This window comes from Dermochelys coriacea, chromosome 10, assembly GCF_009764565.3.
Source record: "Dermochelys coriacea isolate rDerCor1 chromosome 10, rDerCor1.pri.v4, whole genome shotgun sequence".
Classification (NCBI taxonomy): Eukaryota; Metazoa; Chordata; order Testudines; family Dermochelyidae; genus Dermochelys; species Dermochelys coriacea.
This window is the reverse complement of record NC_050077.1, coordinates 37,789,847-37,809,738: the sequence shown is the minus strand read 5'-3', so window position 1 is coordinate 37,809,738 and position 19,892 is coordinate 37,789,847. Positions and strand designations below refer to the sequence as shown.

The window sequence follows — 19,892 nt, the reverse complement described above, 5'->3', positions numbered from 1 at the left end:
GGGGGGGCATTTTTGGGGGCTCCACAGTCCCAGAGTGGCCCGGGAGATTAGCAGGGGGTTGGGAGCAGCCCGCTCCACTTCCCTCGCCCTGGCCCCAGCCATGTCGCTCGGGGGAGGGGGATTGGGGGAAGGGATCCCCCCCGCACTCACCAGCAGCGGCGGAACTGGAGCAGCCTGGCCCCAGCCCGCTCCACTCCGCCAGCTCCCAGCCATGGCCTCCGCTTCCCGCCGCAGGTGAGTACGGGGGCATCCTTTCCCCAACCTCCCCACACTCACCAGCGGCGGGAAATGGAGCGCTGCGGCTGGGAGGTGGCGGAGTGGAGCGGGCTGAGGCCACGTTGCTCCGCTTCCCGCCGCTGCCGGTGAGTGCCTGTCAGGGGGCGGGGGGTGTGGATAGGGGTCGGAGCAGTCAGGGGACAGGGGGGTTGAGTAGGGGGTGGGGTCCTTGGGGTCAGTAGGGATGGGGGGGTCTCTGGAGGGCATGGTCAGGGAACAAGGAACGGGGGGGCCAAAGCAAGTTTGATATAATGCGGTCTCACCTATAACGCTGTGAGATTTTTTTGTCTCCCGAGGATCACGTTATATCGGGGTAGAGGTAGAGTGTGCTCTTCTAGACTGAGCACTGAGTCCCATTGGGTAGATAGAAAGATTAACCTAAATAATCCATACAGAAACCCCTGGAACCCCATAAGATTGGGTCCCTAATCCATGAACTCTTGGAACTCACTTATAAAACTTTTCTTAAACATTACATGAATACATTGTCTCATACTATAGAATTAGAATTTATAAACCCTATTCCATGATGAGATATCATTGAACTATAATGTATCTTAATTAAAACTATCTTTAGATCGATTTTCCCCCCAAAAAAGTATTTTATCAAAAAAAATCTGATTTAAATTAAAAAAAATCTGGATTCCCCATTCCCAGCCAATGGGAGCTGCAGAGGGTGGTGCCTACAGGCAAGGGCAGCACACGGAGCCCTCTGCCCTCCCCCAGGGGCCACAGGGACGCAGTGCCGGCCACTTCCGGGAGCAGCATGGGGCCTGCGGCACCACTGGTGTGGCAATCCCAGGGGCCGGATCCAAAGTCTTGATGGGCCAGATCCGGCCTGCGGGCCGTAGTTTGCCCACCCCGATCTAGAGTCATAGACCTTTACCTGCTCCACCAGTTCTTCTCCCATCCTACAAACCCAGTGTGGTGACAATCCTAGCTTGGGAAACTCTGGGGCAGAGCCCTGATGGCAAAAGAGCCCCATTCAGATCATTGCTAAGGAGGCTTTTCCAGGAAGGATAATACGTCTGAACAAAACCATCAGTCTGTAGGTGATTAACATTAGCAAATGGGCACTGTCAAGGCTGTCCAAAGCATGACCAGCTCACTGAAACAAAATTCTTCAATGCAGTGGTGCCCAGCCAAGTACCTGTGCTGGAACCGGTACCTGAAGCCTTTGTAAGTGACATTCTAGGTTTTCCCCCTGCTCCTTAACGAGCCATGGTGCATTGCCACTGCATGTCCTACATTCAACAGGGCAAATTTTATTCTGCCATGGAACTTGGGCTGTTCCAAATTCCAGTCTCATGAGGTCACAAGCAGGGTATTGATTCGCCCAGAACTATGGCAGAACAGCTTTCATATAACCACACAGGAAGCACCTCCATGTCAGAAACTCCGACTCTCAACAACTGCAGCTTTTCTGTACTACCCATCTCCTCCTACTGCTTCCATGTGAAAGGAAGGGGATGGGATCCAGCAGTTGGGGGCAATTCAAAGTAGACTTGGTGGAGAAGAAGGGTGGGGTTGATGTTCCACCAAGATATAGTGGGGACTGGCTTTAGAGTTCCAGACACACCTCCTGGCAGCCACAAATCTTCCCTCCTGTCAGAGCAACCCTGGAGAACCTGATACTCCAACCTAGGAAACTAGCTGGAACTGTAGTATAAGACAATGTCCTGAACACCAAAGAACTGAAATGCTTGATACCAGTGAGGACAGGAAAATACGAAGGGTCACAATTTTTTTCTCCTGTCCATACCATAATGAGATTCAACACAGAAAAGAGTGACACAGCCCAATGTGTAGACAGAAACAAGCCACCAGAGTACTGAATGGACGAGGAGTACCTGGAAAGCAGTAATGCCAAGAGACACCTATGGATGGTAGCAGACAGCAAACTAGCATTATTGCATGTGACACCAAAAAAAGCTGTGATTCTGGGCTGAATATGCAGAAATGTGTCATGGAGCCAATAATCCTGATTCATAAAGATTTGACAAGATTGCACCTAGAATACTGTATTAAGTTCAGGGTATCTCAGCAACAGAAAGACACGGGGTTTAGAAAATAATAAAACTGATAAAGGAGGTAAAGGGAGAAAAGATGAGAAAAGATTAAAAAACTATTCACAGTTTATCTAAGGGGAGACAATTGTCTCAATTGTGTTTAGAGACTGTATGTCAAGAAGGGATAGAATTATTTAGCATGCATCAAGGGCGTATAAGTAGGAGAACAGAATGAAATTAAGAAAAGGATATTTTTTTGCTGACTCTCAGAAGAGGTTCCTGAGTGAGATCTATTACACAATAAAATAGTCAAAGGGAAGTGATGGAAGCTCTGTCAACTACTCTGTCAGGATTATCTGCACTTGCAATGGCATGGACTAGAGGCTTTTCTAGGGTTAGCTTCTACTATTAAACTGTATAAGTAAGACCGAATGAAGAAATCTTATATCCTAAAACCATGCACTGAATGTGGATAGCTTCCAAATTGCCATGTTTTCTGACAATTGACTAGGGGAGAACTGGACAGATCTTTGTAATTATTAGTTCAGCCACATTTCCTATTCCATGAACAGAATTATCTTTATCTGCTTCCTCGTTTGCTTGTCATTTGGGCTACTTTCCTTCCACTATCTTTCTTAAAAACTGCATTGAAAGAAACTGCTCTCTCTATACCAGCAGAAGAGGTTACTGCAGACAAAAATAAGATTTTTCCACTGAAACTGTGCATCAAAAATTAAAACAGTTGGGCCAGCAACTGAAGAGGCTCAGCTTTCTATGCTCTTTTGGCAGTAAGATGTCAACTGAAATGCACAAGGATATTGATGAATGATTAGCAGATACCCATGGCACAGTAGCACTACCCTTTTCAGCAGAACTTATTAAAAGAGAAGAGGAGATTTTAACCCAGGTATGCTGGCCAATTCTAATGTGGGTGATCATATTCTGCCTTCTTAGACCTCCCGTCAGATGTTCAACTATAGAAGTTATTCTTCTCTTTTCCTTTAAAAGGTGTTGTATAATATTTTTATAGCTTAATGGTTGTCACATTCTACCCTGCAAATGGCTGCATTTCAATACGATTCCTGTAGCTTACAGTCTCTGTAAAACACTTTGGGTCTTGGCCCCAATTCAGCAAATTGCCATCTATATGAATAGAACATTAACCTATTTCATCAAATTGTAATATATGAAGAATCCGAATAAAATGTATAGTAATTAATCAAACTCTCTCACCATTTGAATAGGACTCAAGAATTCTTTGATTGCTACCTGCGATAATTATTTTCTTCCCCTCCTAAAGAAAAGTTAAGTGGCAAAATATTGATTTGAGTAATCTTGAGTTAAATCAATCTATCACTTTAAGGAGAATCTGCCAGGTTAAAAATATTTGTTGGTAATAAATAAAAGGTAAGAACATTTTTTAATATTTTAAGATTATAAAATCTACAAATTTTAAGCACTAATTTTTTGTATCATCATCAGTCCAGATATGAACATAGTCTAGTCAGGTGTAATTTTTGCTTATAGCTTATTTCAAGTCAGTTTTACTTTCTGGCACTTTGGAACCGGCAACAATTGAAATATCTGAGTTACATCACTGTAGCAGAACGTTTAAAAATCAAGAAAACACACCTGCATTCAGTGAATATTTTAAAAATCATTTTAAAAATTTATCTCCAGTGTTTTTATTGTTTAAAAACTAAATCATCCTATGTTGACCTGATACTGCCTCTTTTAATAAGCCTGACATGCTAAGAGTCACTTGGATAACTTTGTTCCTTATGTTTAAAGATCTTGTCAATTCTCTATTAACTGGCTGGTGTTAAAGTAGGGAAGTTTGCCAAAGCTGACACTTCACCTACATTTTGCATACTTGTGACATAATGAACCATGATTCTGAAATCAACATTATTCATCTAAAGTAGCAGAAGTTTCACTGGCTTAACTTGGGAGGGATAGCTCAGTGGTTTGAGCATTGGCCTACTTAACCCAGGGTTGCGAGTTCAATCCTTGAGGGGGCCATTTAGGGATCGGGGCAAAAAGTGGGGATTGTCCCTGCTTTGAGCAGGGGGTTGGACGAGATGACCTCCTGAGGTCCCTTCCAACCCTGATATTCTATGATTCTATGACAATTACCTCCTTTCCCCAAACATCTTCAAGGATCTACAACCTATCCTGAAGGACGATCCCTCACCCTCACAGACCTTGGGAGACAGGCCAATCCTCACTTACAGACAACCCCCGAACCTGAAGCAAATACTCACCAGCAACTACTCATCACACATCAAAAACACTAATCCAGGAACCTATCCCTGCAACAAACCCTGTTGCCAACTCTGTTTGCGTATCTATTCAAGGGACACCATCATAGGACCTAGCCACAACATCAGGAGCTCGTTCACCTGCACATCTACCAATGTGATATATGCCATCATAGAATATCAGGGTTGGAAGGGACCTCAGGAGCTCATCTAGTCCAATCCCCTGCTCAAAGCAGGACCTAATCCCCAACTAAATCATCCCAGCCAGGGCTTTGTCAAGCCTGACCTCAAAAACCTCTAAGGAAGGAGATGTGCCAGCAATGCCCCTCTGCCATGTACATTGGCCAAACCGGACAATCTCTACGCAAAAGAATAAATGGACACAAATCAGATGTCAAGAATTATAACATTCAAAAACCAGTAGGAGAACATTTCAATCTCCATGGACACTCAATAACAGACTTAAAAGTGGCAATTCTTCAACAAAAAACCTTCAAAAACAGACTCCAACAAGAAACTGCAGAACTGGAATTAATTTGCAAGCTGGACACCATCAAATTAGGCCTGAATAAAGACTGGGAGTGGATGGGTCACTACAAAAACTAATTTCCTCCTACTGTTACTCACACTTTCTTGTCAATTGTTTGAAATGGGACACCTTATTTACATTGGCCCGATTACCACTACAAAAGTGATTTTTTCTCCCTTGGTATTCTACTGTTGAGAATACCCCACTTCCACTTTAACTGAATTGTCTCTTTAGCACTGACCCCCATTTGGTAGGGCAACTCCCATCTTTCCTTCATATACTGTGTATATATATACCTGCCTATTGTTTTTTTCTACTCCATGCATCTGATAAAGTGGGGTTAGACCACGAAATAAACTTGTCAGTCTCTAAGGCGCCACAAGTACTCCTTGTTGATCTTGCATATAGCTACCCTGATTTGTACTCTAGAGGTATTGCTAGACAACTGTCATCAAACTAAATGGCAGCATATATTTTTATAACATGTTATACAACATGCTAACAGAAAACAGATGGTCTATTTTCCACTCCACATAAAGACCACTAGCTAACCTCCTGATGCTGCAATGCAGAGCCATTCCCACACTCTTGCTGATTTCACATTTAGTTGTTTCCTTATCACTTGCTGCAGCATTACTAACCTCTGTCTCCTTTGCGTCCCTGGTACACTCATATTTGAGAAGAGTTTAAATGTACAGATTATCACATCTATTGCTTCAAAAGTGATTGGCCATTAATTCTCCCCACCCTCAATTAAAAAAACAAAAAACCTCCCTACAACTTTGAGTAGACATAACTTCACATTCTCCAAGAGCACTGAGCCATAACTGAGATGTTGATGTTGTATACACCAAGGGGTCTGTGACTTAAAAGGGAATACAGTAATTTCCTATTGGTACAAAAATACTGTAAAAGAAATGAAGGTCAGCTAATACATACTTGTACTCTTACTCCCTGTGTTCAATCTCTCCTCCAGCTTCCTCTCTACCCCCATGTGGCAGGGCGCTGCTAGGAAAGCCCCATATCAGCTCCTGCCACCTCGGCCTCCAAAAAGGGGGAATGGATTGGGGCTGGGTAAATAGTCAGTGCTTGCCTGGGAACTGCCTGCATCTGCCAGCCTCATTAGCAGGAGCTAAAAGGCTGGTAGGAAGTGGAAGGGAGGTGGAGACCAAGAGGGAAAGAGCAGGCTCAGAGGGAGGAAAGAGCCTACTAGTCTGTTGCTGGTCAGGCCTGTGTGAGGCCAAGCCATGTAAACGGCCTGTAAATAGTGGGAAAATGGTGGTGGGAACGGACACAAAATAGAGAGTATGGGTGTTGCCCCAGCTTGGAGCGTCCTTGAGTCTTTAAGGAGTGGGGCCAAGGGGCTGAATCCAATGGGGCGAGGCTTTCACCCCATTATACCCCTACATTTGTAGCAGCTGACTTAATAAATAATACTCCTACTATATTAATTTGGAAACAAGACAGGGACAATAGAAATCAACATATCCAAATAGAAGAGGATTTTCTTTAGCAAACGAGAGATACCTACACTTTTAGCTAGCTTCCCTAAGTATGCAGATATTTGCACCATAGGGAAAACTGAACATACCATGCTAAACACTGGAATCAATTTCTATACACTAGGATGCAATTAGTCCAGTTAATCTAAGAGATTTATCAGAAATGCTTTCTTTCAAGAGCAGCGCACAGAGTTCAATGGATTGCCTTAATGAGGTTAAATGCAATTCGATCTCCCTACCAATTGCCCCAGGCTTTGTGTACAGCAGCACCAGCTCTCTCATGGCTTAAATTGGGCTTTTGAGCCAGCTTCATGAGCGTAGATCTGAGTAATACCCTAGTACTAATTTATCCAGTGCCACAGAGAATTGGGTGATTGCTTTCTCCTCTAGCTTCCCTTATACCTTGGGGACAAAGTTCTATAAGATCTGGAGGTCCACCATGAACTAAAATTGCTATATTCCATGTCTTACTTTTACATCTGGAAAAGAGTGCTCAGTTGGATGAGCTGGTTCATGAGTCTTAACCAGGTCCCTTGGGACAGCATGCATGGCTGCACATGAAGGATAGTGACAGAAAACAGGCATTAGGACCCTATGCTTCAATTATTAAGGCTGCATTAATGGCATCTTAATGTGATCCAATCTATAATGCATTTAATTACCATCAAATGCACACGAACAGCAGGAGTTAAGTCTCCAGTGGTCCAGAGAGATAACTGGCGCTAGAGATTTCTTAAAGGAAACTAGATTTCTCTTTTAGAAAGTGTAGGGTCATTTCCAGAATCTCTCAAATTGATGAAGCACAGATGAGCTAAATATACTGTCAAACTGTATATAGAACATGTTCCAAACACAAAGGATTCCAAATGTTCTTGATTCTTAAAACCAGAATCTGCACATAATTTCTGATGCAAGCAATTACATTTACAACAAATGTAAAGTAATGCACACAGGCAGGGAAAATTAAAGCCATTCATATACCTTATGGGGTTCTAAATTAACTATATCAACTCAAGAAATGGACTTGGGAGTCACTGCAGCTAGCTGAATAGCCACCTCCACTCAATGTGCAGTGGAAATCAAAAAAGCAAACAATGTTAGGTTGCATAAAGAATGGGACAGTAAACAATACTGAGAATATTATAATGCCGTTATGTAAATCAGTGGTGCGGTCTCATCCGAATACTGTGTTCAGTACCGGTCACCCCATCTCAAACAGGATATTGTAGAACTAGAGGGAGTCCACAGAAGGGCAATAAGAATGACCAAGAGCCTGGAAAAACTCCTTTTCAGTCTTTCTTCACAAGGATTGGGATTGTTGTTACTTTAGAAAGAAGACAAAGAAGGGACGTGAGAGAAGTATGTCAAATAATGAATTGTGTAGAAAAGGTGGATTGGGACCTTACTATTCTGTTTGCTCTGTGTCTTAACACAAGAACAAGGGACAGTAAATGCAACTGAAAAAGGAAATTTTTTTTCCATGAATGCATCCAATGAAGTGAGCTGTAGCTCACGAAAGCTTACGCTCAAATAAATTTGTTAGTCTCTAAGGTGCCACAAGTCCTCCTTTTCTTTTTTTGAAAAAGGAGTGAAATTCAAAACTAATGACAGTGTGTAATTAAATGGTGGAACTCTGCCACATGAAATGGTTGAGGCCAAGAATTTTAAAAGATTCAAAAAGGGACCGGGTGTTTATACAAGTAACAAGAATAATCAGAGTTATAATTAATAATGATAAAAATTTTGTGTGGAAGGACTTCAGAGCTTAAGTCAACCTACAACTATTAGAGACCTTGTGTGTGTGTGTAGAAGGCAGGAGGGAATTACCCCATATGTGCCTACTGCAGGAGTCCTACACATTTCTCTGAAGAATCTGGTGCTAGCCACTCCTAGAGATGGGACACTGAGATAGTGTCCTGGACCATGGGTCTAATCCAGTCTGGCAGATATATTCCTACCCAGAGTTTTATTTTTGCATCTGAAAAACACCCCTACATTCACAGGCACAATAACTCAGTGAAAGTGCTCTGGACTGCTATACAGGTGACTGCTACTGCGGTCCCAGATTTGCCCTCATTTCCTGGGAATGATAGCACAACAAAGGTAGCCTCAAATAAATGTTCTCTGTTGCTAACTACTGGAAAGGTTGCCAAACAAGTAGCACCACTGAGGAGCTTCTTGGTCAGGATAGTGACCATAATACAAGGACTTGAGGTTCAAGAGAAGAGGGGTTTTAAGTGTCAAAAATATTTGCAAAATTGTTCTAAGTAGGTTACACTAAAAAAAATAATATGAATTTGATTGACACTGTTATAATTTAATACAGAGAACACAAAACAGCAGACAATTGTTTTATTCTTTTAGGTTACAGCGGCTGTGAGATATGGAGCTGTAACACATTGGCAGCAGTTGGACATCTCTTTCTAATGAGTATGCCTCACTGGATGACAGCCTACTATTGCTATCTGCCAATAGAGTTACTCCTTTAGCTCAGGTGGGGTCTGTACTGTGATATTCCAACTCTACTGAAAACCTGCATGTGTATAGGATTGTTTGAGCAGCTCAGTTATTTTACACCCTGGGTAGCAAGTTTAGTCTTTGTCTAACAGCTTTTAGAGCAAAAAATAACTTCTGAGGTCAGAGAGAAGAGGAATCAAGCTGTAATTCTATTCTTGCCGGGTATCCCATTACTAATGAGATAGATTGATGCTGCTATAATATCAGCATCTACTAATCGCTGAGGATGGTTAGCACAGTTAATGAACTTCACAGCTGTAGCTAAACCATTCCAAATGTGCACGTTTGATGCCAAAGTTGAACCACTGAACTCGTGGAAGTTGCTGGGTAGTCACCTAGAGGCAACTTTGCTGAGGTGGCATTTCCAATTTTTGTCTGCAGATGTACAGAATACTTCCTTCTATGTGACTAGTTCCAATTTCAGAAAGCCATTAGGAGTAGGAAAGCTAAACTTCCTGCTCCAAGAAATGAATACAAAAGCAGCAGATGAAAATATTCCATTCATAGAATCACTGTCTAACAAACCAAGAGGAATCAGTGAATTATAAAAATCTTTTCAGTTCTCCCATTAAGTGAAAGCACTGAGATTTAGAGAATATCAGCATTCCCTACAGTCAATGCTTTAAAACTTCTTTAGTAATATTTAATACTATTTAAGCATAGAATCAAAGGTGGAAAATACTCAAATCATCTAGTCCATCCCCCCTTTGACAAAGGAGAATCTCCAGGTTACTTTGTAATGTCCAGAGAAATGAGGCTTTCACAATTTTCATTGAGAGGCTGCCAAAAGTAGAGGTCAGTAAATTTTTTCTAATCTGTAGCCCAAATTTTCCCTTCCTTAATTTTACACATTTACTCCCTTATGTCATGCTCAACTGCGCTTTGCCTCCTTGGTGTTAATATTCAAGTTCCCAGACAGGTATGTCTTCATCAGCTAAGCAATACCTATTCAGGCTTTAATGTTTCCCACCACAGAGTCAGTGTCTTCAATCTTTAAAATAATTTTAGTTCTTTCCCAAACACCTCCAGTTTGTCTTCATCTTTCTGACATTCAAATGCACAGAAAGGAATATTGTATTCTAGATACAGTAGAACTTAACTGTCTGCTCAAAGCTATATGATGCAATGGCATATTCATCCTGAAATAAAAATGAATCATTTTACAGCTGTATCATATAGCAAGTTCATCTTCAATTTCCTCTCCACTATCATCCTTAGATCTCCTTTTCCATTACTAATTTTAAAAACATTTCCTATGAAGTGAGCTGTAGCTCACGAAAGCTTATGCTCTAATAAATTTGTTAGTCTCTAAGGTGCCACAAGTACTCCTTTTCACTTTGGATTAGTCTCCCATAAGATATATTGCTTGCATTTGTCTCTCTCTTTCTATTATTTTCTGTTCTCACTGATGTTCATGCCACCATGTTTTACTATTATCTGCAAATTTAGATTATGACCAGCATAGAGACAACAGCAGCTTCATTATAACCAGCATAGTAGCTGATAGCATCAGTCGAAGCTTGTAGAGAATTTTTACAAAGTGGGGAAGATTAATAGATAATGGGAATACACTACTAAAACCCAGAAGAGAGCATAACACTAAACAATTAAGGTAAATCAGTGGCATCTGAAAAGAAATGATAAAGTGACTCAGTTCTGAGTGCCTGTAGACAATGTCTAGAGACATCACTGTGTGCATTAGCATTGTGCCCACATTAATAATAATGTTGTATTAGTGCATACCTATCAGCTCTGTTCTTCCCACTAATTAATATATAGATGGAAGTGCAGTAATAGTACCAGCACACACAAGCCCTTTAGTGATAAATCTGTAGAAGAGGCAGCATTGGTACAACCACTCACATACACCTGACCTCTACGCAGTCCAAATCCCAATGCATACAGCCCCACTACAAACATACTCAGTATGACACCAATATGATAAGTGAGTTCCACAAGTAACTTGAATCCCCTACCTCTACACTCCACATTGACACCAACAGCTTCTGGAATCCATTGTACAGGTTGGCAAAGGAGAAAATTAGAGCTGCTTAAAGGGATTTGTGCCAGACCACACCTTTTAAGAAGGTCTCACACACTTTTTCTACAAGCCTGGTGCTAAGCCACAATACACTGCCCTTACATCTTCCAGTATCATAAGGTAGGATCTTTTTGATGCAATTTACACTTCAAGAGTATTATTTAAATGTGCACCAGACTGAGATATCAGGCCCAAGAGCTCTGGGCTTCTGAGCCGCCCCAGTCACTCACTATTCAGACACAATGCACGTCAAAAAAAAAAAAAAAGTTTATTAACCAAACAAACTTTTCATTTTCCTGCCTTGCCTCACTACACACATTGAAAAATACATGCCTGCATGATAAACTAAAAGGCAAACTCAGCACTGTGTAAAGTGGCAAGTTAAGACTCTTACACACAAATTCCTTGAGAACTATTTATACCCCCTCACTAACAGGCAAAGGTGTCTAACTTGGTGCAATTTACAAGCCAGAGAGATGGAAGAGGGCATAAACTAGTGCGTCTCTTGCTGCACTCCTCTTGCAGCCCCTTCAAAATATGAGCTTCATCAGCTTAAACTACCTTACAGCCAGTGGGCCAAATTCAGAGAGTTACAAGCTGATCAAGTGGATGCAAGCCACAAATTAGGCCTTGTCTACATTAAAAGTTACACATATTTAACTAAAAGCATGTTTTTAAATGGATTTAATTAAACCAGTACAAAACATACCTGTGTGGATGCTTAAATCAATTAAAACAGTTAATAAACTAGATCAATGTAAGCCAGGTTTAAAAATCAATTTAAGAGTGAATCAATTGAGCCAAATCGATTTTAAAACAATGTGTGTATAGATAAGGCATTAATCTGACAGTCTAAAAAGGCAGATGGTATTTAAATTGGTGCAACATCCAGTCCCATCCACCTGTAAAAATATTCAAATTATGTCAGCTTAGACTACCTAATTGTTCTCTTTATTTGGCCCTAAAGGTCCACAAGATTTCTTGGTGAAAAGCAAAGCTGATTTACACTATAGGAACGCACACACTTAAAAAATTGAAGTTGTCATTATATAAACACTTTATAAACCCAAGTCTATTTCCTCCTCTCTCACCCTCTGTGACGTTATTGACATGAACTGTAACCGTACAGATCATTAAAAAGAAAAGGAGTACTTGTGGCACCTTAGAGACTAACAAATTTATTAGAGCATAAGCTTTCGTGAGCTACAGCTCACTTCATCGGATGCATTTGGTGGAAAAAACAGAGGAGAGATTTATATACACACACACAGAGAACAGTGTGTGTATATAAATCTCTCCTCTGTTTTTTCCACCAAATGCATCCGATGAAGTGAGCTGTAGCTCACGAAAGCTTATGCTCTAATAAATTTGTTAGTCTCTAAGGTGCCACAAGTACTCCTTTTCTTTTTGCGAATACAGACTAACACGGCTGCTACTCTGAAACCTGTGATTACGTACAGATCATTGTTGCAACCAAGATCCTGTAGTGGCACCTAATCTTGTACAAAGGGGGTCAAGTAAGGTGTCTATGAAAAGGTTTTGATTTGCTGGTTATGATTATGCTTTTGGATGAACGTATCATCTTTGTATTTAAAGTTATAAGTATTGGCTCTATACCCTCTGTATTTCAATTTGTGCTATGCTTCTGGGTGACACCCCAGACAATTTGGCATCAGCACTGCCTAGGCTGCTTGATGGCCCATTAAGGACCATCAGCTATACAACTGACCCATTGAGAGAAGGCAGATACACCTTATGACTCAGCAAGGCATGCAGGGACATGCCTATGGAGGGAACTCTAAGGCTTTCTTTTGAAACAAAGGAAGCACAGGCCTCATGGGAAGAGACTATAAAAGGCAGCTGCATCTTCTCCATTTTGTCTTCAATACTGTTTCTTACCTCTGGAGGAACTTTGCTACAAACTGAAGCTCTGAACAATGGACTGAATGACCCATCCAAGCTGCGGATGTACTCCAGAGACTTTATTTAAGCCAGCAGTTTATTCCATCACTGCTACATGCCTGAACCAAGAACTTTGCCATTACTGTATGTAATTAATTCCATTTAACCAATTTTGGCTAACTCATCTATATTTTTTCTTTTTATGAATAAACCTTTAGATTTTAGATTTGAAAAGATTGGCAACAGCGTGATCTGTGGGTAAGATCTGACTTGAATATTGACCTGGGTCTGGGGCTTAGTCCTTTGGGATCAGGAGAATCTTTTTTCTTTTACTGGGGTATTGGTTTTCATAACCATTCATCCCCATAAAGAGTGGTGCTGGTGGTAATACAAGGGAACTGGAATATCTGAGGGAATTGCTTGTACAACTTCTGGTTAGCCAGTGGGGTAAAACCAAAGTCCTCTCTGTTTGGCTCGGTTTGGTATGCCTTAATAGTAAGGACCTCCAGCCTTGGGCTGTGACTGCCCTTCTCTAAGCAATTAGTCCTGAATTGATACTCTCAGTAGTGTCCCGCCAAAGGCCACTTTGTTACACCCTCCCATGCCCCAAAGTAACAAAACCTAACATGAGATTCTTTGCTAGGGCATCCTTATCGAGGACATCTATACCATATAATTAATGGATAATCCCTTTCCTGAAAAAGCTAATTCCCAATAGCAAGTTGTCACCAAAAAAACAACAAAGGATGATCTCTTCACTTTGGAGGACAGCCAGGCACTGGCAAAGAGCCAATATGGCAAATATAGTTCCTCCTTTCATTGCAATTTCAAGCAGCTTGCCAACAATTGCACACAAACACCTTTCAGGCAACAAACCGCTACACTTCAGTGTTTTCTTCTCTAGTCTTTCCAAAGTTCTGCCCCATTGGTGAAGCTGAAGAGTAGGAACATTCAACAACAGTGTGAGCAAAAAGGTTGCAAAATCCCTTCAGAAAAACAAATACAAAATGTTCAACTCAGAAATCGTTCTCCACAAATGGCACCCTTTTTGTCAGCCCCCTCAGAAAGGGGTACATCTCAATGCAAAAAAGTGCACTTTTTACATCAAGATTGCTACCTTGATGTAAAATCCTAGTGGAGACAAGGAACAATAGTTTTTGACCTTGCCTGCTTATGTCAAGGTTAACTCCAGGCAGGTTGGGGTTGACTTCAACTATTTACCTAGAAGTAAACTGTCTGTGCCTTGTCGCCAGTGTGATCTTATATTCAGATAGCTATCGTGATTGAAAACACAGTGTTTGCAGCACAAATTATTAGACTATGGGTTGAACCAAAATTGGACTGAATTACCTTCTTACCCCTAAAATTTGTCCCTGCACATGAGGGTTGAGGCACATTGGCTGAGTAGCATGGAGAAGTCTGCACTGATGTTGCCTCTAGTTTGAAGTACCAAGTGAGTGGATGGGGGACCTGGTTCAAAGACTGCGTAACTGGCACTGTTAAACACTAAATGTACAGTTTTAAAAGGTGTGGTTTATTCGAAATACCTGCACCTCCTGGCTTCAATCACCTATAAAGAATAACTGCTATCCAGAATAATTGCACTAGAAGTATATGAAAGCATGAATGAGAAATGTGAAATTCCCATAAATACAGTATTGTAGTTAATTATTTGCTGTTTCTATTGTTTAGATTGAAATAAGTAGCTCATCTTGTTATTCATATGAGCACGTTCATCATACCTATCAAGGTGCAATACATACATGGTGCAATTTGTGGTATCTAAATAATGCAGCTTTAGCTGATGTCCTCTTATTATGGACCGTCCCCAGACTCTTCTCTCCTATTCAGAATTTTGGCCTTAATATTAACATAGCAACTTTGTAGAATCCATAACATTACATATAAAGCTTACAGGCAATGTGAGGACATCTTTCTTCCTTACTTAGGATTGCATAGAGATGCATTTTTTTCATAGGTGACAGATACTCTAGAAAACTGGCTCTGACATTTGTAATATTTCTCTTTTTAGATTTTGTGCTACCAATTCCTGGAACCAGAAGAAATACGTACAAGACTCTGCTACGTGGCTTCAGATCAGCAACAACCCTGCTGTACCCATATTTAGCTATGTCCAATCTAAAGTCTGATGGGTTGAGAAATAAAGAAACTCTTCTTCAGAAACACCACAAAGACCTGCTTTAAAATTCCCACATGGTTCACGTGGGCTTGCCAGGAGTCACTAAAAATAGACAAGTTGTAAATCCCACAGCACTTCATTGACAAGCCTCTGAAAGGTAGCCCCTTCATTTTTAATCCAAAAGGCATAACCTTGACTCATATAGGCCAAATTCCATTATAAAGGTTTGTTTTTTCCTGGATCACAGTATCAAAGGGAATTTGCCAGTACCCACAAGTCAACTCCAGAATGTTTATGAATTTTGCACCCCCCAATAGATCCAATAGGACCTCTATTCAGGGTGTGGGATAAAGGTCAGGTTGGGTGATGGCATTTACCCTTCTAAAATCCACAAAAAATCTCATGGTTTTCTCTCTTTTAGGCAACATCACAACAGGAGACACACAGGGGTTTTTTGATTTACTAAGTACTCCCATATCCAGTAGTTTGAGCATTGGCTTGCTAAACCCAGGGTTGTGAGTTCAATCCTTGAGGGGGCCATTTAGGGATTTGGGGCAAAAATTGGGGATTGGTCCTGCTTTGAGCAGGGGGTTGGACTAGATGATCTCCTGAGGTCCCTTCCAACCCTGATATTCTATGATTCTATGATTCTATTCTTTAGTGGGAACTGATGAGGCAAGAGACTATCAGAGCAGATATTTACAGCCTACGAGTCGGAGAACACTTCAGTCTCTTTGGTCACTTGATTGCAGACCTAAAAGTTGCAATTCTTCAACAAAAAAAACTTCAAAAACAGACTCCAATGAGAGACTGCTGAATTGGAATTAATTTTCAAACTGGATACAATTAACTTAGGCTTGAATGAAGACTGGGAGTGGATGGGTCATTACACAAAGTAAAATACAACTATTTCCCCATGTTTATTCCCCCCCCCCAGCCCCGTTCCTCAGAAGTTCTTGTCAACTGCTGGAAATGACCCACCTTGATTATCACTACAAAAGGTTTTTCCCCCTCCCCCCCCCCCGCTCTCCTGCTGGTCACAGCTCACCTTAAGTGATCACTCTCATTACATTGTGCATGGTAACACCCATTGTTCCATGTTCTCTATGTATATAAATCTCCCCACTGTATCACTGTATTTTCCAATGAATGTATCCGATGAAGTGAGCTGTAGCTCACGAAAGCTGATGCTCAAATAAATTTGTTAGTCTCTACGGTGCCACAAGTACTCCTTTTCTTTTTGAGTTAAATCAGTGGTTCTCAAAGCGGCGCGGGCCAAGGGACGTGCTGGCCGTCCTTCCTGCAGCCCCCATTGGCCTGGAGCAGCGAACCGTGGCTAGTGGGAGCCGCGATTGGCTGAACCTGCAGACGCGGCAGGTAAACAACCGGTCTGGCCCGCCAGGGGCTTTCCCTGAACAAGCGGTGGACTGGCTTTGAGAACCACTGAGTTAAATCATTCTTCAGTTTGTGTGTTTTCTAGGAAACCCACTAACAGGATGATCCACCACACTATTGTTTTAGTCTATGAAATCTCTTCTTCCTAGGACAGTGGTTTTGAACGGTGATGAGCATTTTCCAGCATGTTTCTAGAGCTCAGCTATTTTTCTAACTTCTCTGGGAAAACTCAGCAATTATGCCTATTGGTTTAAGCAGCAGAGAGCCAGGAGAACAACAAGCATAGAATTGCAAAGTCCAAGAGCATGAAACCTGCAGCTAGCCCTCATGTGTCTGAGCAAGTAATTCAAAACATTAGTTGTCTCCATGGCTGGACATCACCAGCACGTGCTTTGATCAATACATGTGATCCAAGCAAGTCAATCATTAATATAACACAATCAGCCACATCTATTTTTATATTAATGTGGTCACACGATCAGTTCAGGCAAGTCCAAAAAAACTGCATGACTGTAGACTAGCAATTCCTTATTCAAACGGTAAATGTACCACCACCAAGAAGGTGGGAAACTGTTGGGCAAATGGATCAGGACATTATAAAGGAACTTACCAGTAAAGTAAGATCTTAGTGAATGAAAACCCCGCTAGGCCTGACTTTGGAAATTTAGGATTTGACCTGCCTAAACGAATGAAAGGATCCCTACCTTACAGTCATTAAGTCTGCATATGGAGGGCTGCGAATGGAGGGTGCAGACAGGGCTGCATATGAAGAGTAAATTGCTCTTCATCTTCCTTCAGGGCACTAATTTCTGCAAGTTATTTACTTCAAATGTTCGGTATTTGGGGAACTTCAACATTTCCTAAAGCTTGTGATTTTTTTTTTTAGTTTGTTGGTTTTCTGCCTTTGGTTATGAACCAGGGTGACACTCTGTACCTCGAATAGCACCCTGCAACCCCATGTTCACCACAGTGATATGATTAGGATATGCTTTGTGCAGGTACCATTTGAGAGGGCATGATCTGTTGAACATTACTATCCTACTGAATTATATGTGTGACCATTGTATTTGAAGTTATCAAGTTTTGCTCTGTGTGTGTTATTGAATTATGCTGTGCATCTGGGAGATGCCCACAGGGGGCCTTTTGGTGGCAAAAAAGGAGCAACTAACATCCCCTTACACACAACTAGATATTATGCAAAATGTTTACCAGTGAAACAGTCCTGAAATATCACTGCCAGTACTTAATTGGTAACTCATCATTTGAATCAGCCTCTATTAAATATAAACTCACATGGTGTTTTGAAGACACTCTGTTATAACAGAGGACCTAGGAATCAAACCCATAAACTTCAAACCTACCATCTGAAGTTAGAGGCTTTCAAGTTAATTTTTGGAGCCTGGGATTATTTTTAGTCCCACTTTGTATGCACAGTTGCAGAATCAATATGGAGTTTTTACTGGATTTAAAACAAATATGTTAAAAAATTAACAAGCACACGTGAGCTGTAGCTCACGAAAGCTTATGCTCAAATAAATTTGTTAGTCTCTAAGGTGCCACAAGTACTCCTTTTCTTTTTGCGAATACAGACTAACACGGCTGCTACTGTGAAACACATCAATGTTATTTACACAAGCAGTTCCCATAATCTACAGGAGAATGGAAATTTTAATCCAACAGCAAACAGTCTGCTGCATTAAACCCCACTCACGTGAATAAAAAATAAACAGAGATAGGTATTTCAAATTTAAATCCATGCTTGTCACTTGTGTTTCCAAAACAACCACTCAGTAATCACTAACAATTCAGAATGCTTATGGTGTCAACATCCATGCCAACTGATAGGCTTAGTGCTGGCTGCTACCTCTATGTCTTCCAGATACCACAGAAAGAAAAGGAGTACTTGTGGCACCTTAGAGACTAACAAATTTATTAAAGCATAAGCTTTCGTGAGCTACAGCTCACGAAATAAATAAATATAATAAATAAAATATAATAAATAAATAATAAATACAAATAAATAAATAAATAAATTTTAGTCTCTAAGGTGCCACAAGTACTCCTTTTCTTTTTGCGAATACAGACTAACACGGCTGCTACTCTGAAACCTAACGATACCACAGAGGCTCCCCAACCTTCCCTATCTTTCCCCAGCTACTCAAAGTTTCCACATCCTTTGCCCAACTAAAACCTCCAGCCCCTGTCCCACTATCTGAGACTAAAGGCCTTTCCTCAGTCCCCTTCCACTCTCCCCAATAGCTGACTGCATTCCACTTTTCAGCATACCATTCCCCATCTTCCTGTGCCCCTGTATACCATGTCACTAGCCACACTGCCATCCCAAGCAGCATCTCTAAACCCACTGAACCCCACTGCTACACTCCAACCCCTGTGCACTTAGATGCACCCCCCCAGTCTACTCACACACACCAAGCTGTACCCCAACTCCCAAATGCATTTCACTGCTCTCACAAGGTACACCCCTGCCCCATACAGCACCCCCAACCTCATCACACCCATGTCACATCCCTCCTACTTCTTAATACTACACCCCATCCCATCAACCCCAAGATGCACCCCACTGCTCCAACTCCACCACATCACAACCCCCTATGCTGCACCCCAGAAGCGATGCTGCACCCCACTACTCCCCCACCCCATCACATAGTACCCTACAGCTCCCAATGCTGCACCTCACCGCCATCACAGCCCACCATGGTACCCCATAGCCCCATATGCTGGCCCCACCGCTCTCCCACCCCATCACAGCCCTCCATGGTACCCCATAGTTCCCAATGCTGCACCCACGCAGCCTGGGCCGGGAGTAGCTGGCGGCCCCTCGGGCCCGCTCCTTAACCCTTCCTGGAGGCTGAGCCGCGCCACGCTTCCTTACCCGGCCCGGCCCGGCCCGGCCCGGCACAGCCCTGCGCCGCCTCCGCCGCCCGCTCCGATGTCAGCCGCTCCCCACCGCCTAACAGGCCGGCGCAGGCGCACACGCGAGCTCCCACTCAGAGCCAAGGCGCAAGAGTCAGACACAATCGCCTTCCACCCTCGAGACGATAGAGTAGGCGCATGCGCAAGGGGATGAGCTGCTTTGACTCCGCCTTGGGCAGGCCGCCGCTGGGAATATTTTGCCTATGCGCAATAGCGGCGGGAGGGAGCAGCCAGTGTGAGCCTAGTGAAAAGAACAGGAGGACTTGTGGCACCTTAGAGACTAACAAATTTATTAGAGCATAAGCTTTCGTGAGCTACAGCTCACTTCATCAGATGCTCACGAAAGCTTATGCTCAAATAAATTTGTTAGTCTCTAAGGTGCCACA

The 19,892-nt window shown here is 42.1% G+C and overlaps 1 protein-coding gene across 5 annotated transcripts in view; it reads right to left on the bottom strand.

The window, feature by feature from the left end:
- TBC1D24 (TBC1 domain family member 24) overlaps positions 1-19,678 on the bottom strand; it is a 71,141-nt gene extending 51,463 nt beyond the window's left edge. For 2 of the 5 annotated variants that reach the window (XR_006274571.1, XM_038419711.2), the window contains exon 1: positions 19,466-19,678. The gene's annotated coding sequence lies outside the window, so the exon portion shown is untranslated. The remainder of the gene's footprint in view (positions 1-19,465) is intronic. The other 3 variants (XR_006274570.1, XM_038419710.2, XM_043493320.1) reach the window with 2 other exon arrangements.
- Positions 19,679-19,892: the final 214 nt, after the last annotated feature.